Source organism: Haemaphysalis longicornis, unplaced genomic scaffold (genome assembly GCF_048455015.1).
Source record: "Haemaphysalis longicornis isolate Haplotype H1 unplaced genomic scaffold, Haemaphysalis longicornis Haplotype H1 scaffold_4, whole genome shotgun sequence".
NCBI classification, from domain to species: Eukaryota; Metazoa; Arthropoda; class Arachnida; order Ixodida; family Ixodidae; genus Haemaphysalis; species Haemaphysalis longicornis.
The window spans coordinates 155966955-155971331 of NW_027526361.1; positions in this window are offsets into that span (position 1 = coordinate 155966955).

Below are 4377 nucleotides of genomic sequence, written 5' to 3' on the forward strand. Positions count from 1 at the left end.
CCATGTGTATCTCCTCTTGGGGTAAATGCAGACATATTTTGCTAAGTCTGAAAATTCGTCATGGCTTGTTATTTTGTGCTTTTTTGATTCCGGACCACAGGGGATGTTTTGCAACATAAAATGACGTGATGAAAGGTAAAGTGGTGGAATGAATACATGAAAGGCTTTATTGAGGAAGCCCTAGGCCCTGGTTGAAGATTGGGGGAAGGAAAAAAACAAAGTAAAGTTTATTCACCTTATACCTTAAATAACTGTCCGACTTTCAAGTCAGTTTCAGCTACCCTCTGAAGCCTGTGTCCGGGAACACGGAGTCGGAGCACACATCACACTGCCTTAAACAGGCCACTTAACGTAAAAACCCGCGTATAATACGGACCCGTGTATAATACGAGGTGTAATTCGGGGACAGAAAAATCAGAAAAAAAGTTTTCATCCGCGTATAATACGAGGTAAAGAGCACAGAAAACATTTATTTGCACTGCAGTTACCATTCAGTCATTGTCAGTTTTCTGGCACTGTCTCCCGACGTCCGTTCAGTCATCGTCAGGTTCGCTGCCGCTGTCTCCTGAAGTCGCCTTGTTGGAAATGTCTTCCCACAGAAAGTGGTCCTCAGTGCCATCAAGGGCGTTCGAGATGCCGCATTTCTTAAAACAGCGACTGACGAGCTCCTCTGGGATGCTGGCCCACGCATCCGCGATTCAGCCACAAAGAACCGCTGGAGAAGCCCGCGTCAGCCATTCGGTAGCTGTCACTTACGGGTCTCCTGACCTTATCCCCTCTTGGTAGCAGGACCTGATGCAGTCTTTGAAAGGCTTGTTGATGCAAACGTCTAGCGGTTGCAGCTGGGATGTCATTCCTCCTGGAATGACAATGAGTTCAATGCGGGGTTCGCGCAACAACTTCTTCACGGAATCGGCCAAATGGCAGCGAAAGGCGTCTAACACGAGCATTGACGGGAACCCCCAACAGTTCTCCAGGCCGCCGACACCACACAGACTTTATCCAGACAAGCACCAGTTGCTTTCTCCACCAGCGAATGCTGCCTTCGGTGACGCCGAACTGCCGTCCTGCGGCGCAATTCCTGATGGTCTCGGCACAGAAAATAACTTTTCTTTTAATTGCCGCTGAATACTGCCTTCGTGCACCCGACATCGTGATAGACTTGCGGTGAACGTGCAGATCCTTCGCGTGGTCAAAACAATCAAAATGGCGCCGGCTGTGAGAAGCAGCAGCCAGCTAACGCCACCGCAAGATGGCCAGCACTCCGCTGAAACCGAAACCGAAAGTGCAAATTTTCGGATGAAAACTTTGGGATCCACATATAATACGTGGCACAAATTTTATGTAGTAAAATTAGGAAAAAAACCTCGTATTATACGCGGGTTTTTCCGGTACAATCTCCTAATTCGCCATTCACTAAAAGAACGGAAGGTTCCGATTTCGGTAGGTCGATGTGGTCTTTCTATGAACATGGCGGTGCAAATTTCTTTATTAGCACATGTCCTTTTGAAAAGGCCGGGGATGTCGATAAGAAAAAATTGCGATGGTGTCCGCGTCACAAAACGGGAAGAAGGCCGGCCAGGTGACGTTAGGAAAGTTCCATTTTCTAAGGACTTCTGGGGTGTAAGCTGCGTTCGGGTAGGCTTTATTTGCGGAAATCTCAGCTGATTTTGACAGTCTGCTTATGGGGGATAAAAACTTAAGCGGAGGCGCGTCGTAGTCGTTTACGACTCTGGTAATAGGGTTGGCGACATAGAGTTTCTTATAGTATACACTAGAGAGGCATCTGGCGTTAGCGTCTATGCGGCTCACACCAAGGTCGTCTGTGTCGTCATGGACCGCCATTATACATCTCGCTCGCCTTAGTTTCATCATTGGCTAGGATTGAAACGTTTTAGTGACCGCAAATTGAAACAAAGTGCCACAAAAACGCGGAGAATAGTGTGCAATTATGTAAGTGGAAAATAAAAACAGGCTGTTTTAAAACTAAGGAAAAGAAGTAAAGCGTTTTTTCGCCGGAACGGTTGTGCCTGCTATTTCGCCGGCCAAGCTTGTAGTTACAATGTTAATATTTGGGGGGTAACTCATTACAGACTTTGATTTTATTAATTTTACCATTATTTCAAATCAGTTGTTTGAAGAGTTTCGAAAGTTTATCGAGCGGGCCTATGAAAACGTTGCCATCGTGCACCGACCGCCAGCTAGTTTAACAAGAAAGAAAAAACGTGGCGTTAAACAGTCGTGGACGATGACAAGATAGGACGCATACAAGCGCCCGTATCTGTCGTATCTTGTCTTCGTCGCAGTACGTTTTGTTTCTTCTTTTTGTCGGCTACAAATTCCGCGGCGGCGTTCTACCCACTCAGTCATACGTCCTCCGACTGCGGCATGAGCAAAGTCAGGTGCGATCACGCATTGCCTGCTGTTTCACCGAACACGGCTACCACAGAAACGGGAGGATTTCGGCTTCCTTGTAGCTCGTAAATGTGTTAATGCGTAGTGAAGAAAGCAAATCCTCAAAACCGCTTAAGAATCCAATTGGCATGCCAAGTCCAAGCCAAAGAAGGGGTCTTCCTATGAACCCCAACGACGACATGGCTTACGAGGTGCAGTTTCCTCTCTAGTATACTTACTAAGAAACTCTATGGTTGGCGACACTTTGGGTGCCAGGTATTGGATTCGTGCGTTTCGGGCGAGGGTGGGTCACTTGGTAGTGAAGAAGTCTAAATGCTCTCCCGGGCAGCGTCATGTACCTCCCGATTCCCAACAGTACTGGTGGAATGGCCAGGTGTCCAATCCAATCAAATGCATAAATTTTTCTCGTAGTGTTTGAATTAGGAAAAGATTAATTATATTAGAAAAACCATTATGAGTGTAGGACTTGTTCACTTTTTGAAGTGCCACGTGGGAGTCGGTGATGGTCCGAAAGCGTGTGGCACCATCAGCACTAAATTGGGGTTCCTGCTCCTGCAGTCTCTGCAGAAAACCGAGAATAATAAACAATTGCACTTTTTACACTAAACCGAAATGATTTAGCATGCGATTTGATCAATTAAAATTTGGAAGGTAGGGGCAGAGCCACGCTACGCCGGCCTCACTACCCATTATGGCGGTGTCTGTGAAAATGTCGAATTGATCTTGCAAGCTTTCTGGGCTAAGTTTGCTGATACGCCGCTCACGGGTCTAGAGTCGAGTACGGAGAATCGGCCGCTTGCGCATAATTCTAACCGCTGGCCTTTCGAAAGGGAGAAGCGGAGAGGAAAGAGTGTCTAAACCTGACTTGCTATCGAGGTTGTTCAAATTTTGTAGCTTATAGCCGTGCTTGTGTTTCTTCCATCAACGTACTGAGCGGAGGTAGAGGCATGGCTTGTTCTAGAGCAGTTATCGTTGTTAGACTGAACGGTGGTGTCACCTATCAGCAATATTATTTGTAAAGCCGGATTAGCTCACGTGCGTCCATCCACACTGAGAAACTCAGTTTTTGTGTGGAGATTTGAAGACTGAAGTCGTCAAGTGATTTTTCTAGGCTGAGGACAGCTTCTTGAAGCATCGCTTTCATGATCATGTGGTCAACATAATCGGCAGCTTCCGGCGAGACCGCTATGTCGTCGGCGTAGATCGCGAAACGAGCGGATGTGTCTTGTTCAAGAGTTCGGGTGACTCGAATATTAGCGAGATTAAACAGGATAGGTACGAGAAGAGATCCTTGGGGGGACACCTCAATCCAAATAGAATGTTGAGGGATGCCACGTGTCAGAGCCTTTGTGTTTAAGGCGTATCGGCGCATGTTCGAGGAAATTCGTAATAGAGTTTTGTGCTTACAGGCTGGGGAAGGCAAGCGCTGGTTTATGTAGAATTACTTCTTGGCTTACAATATCAAAGGCCGTGTGCATGTCCAGGGCTAAGAAGTAGTCACGACGACGCTTTCGAGATCTGCGATTTCGCACATGTCAGAGAAGCCAAAGGTGGTCTTGAGAGCCGAGGTTGAGTCGAAATCTTGTTTGGGCAGGGTGAAATCAAGATGTCTCTTCGAGGTGGTATGGCAGCCGGTTGTTAATTGTTAATTATACGTTAATTATACAGGAAAACATTTGCTTTCAATCAGCTTATTTGGGGCGCTGCGTTACAATTCGCGCCGAAGCGCCGTCACGTGGTATTTTTCATATTTCGCGGGTTTTTTTGTCGGTCAGAATTAGTTCGTCGTGAAATGAGTAGGCAATTAGTTCGTGGGGGAAAATACCGCAGTTAGATGCCCCTCGTGGGTGTCTACAAGTTCCTCATTGACCTTTCAGTGATAAGGACAGTAATTCTCGAGTTAGGTAACTAATTGCAGTTAAGTAGTTAGATCTCATTACAACAAAATTACTGTCCGCTTCA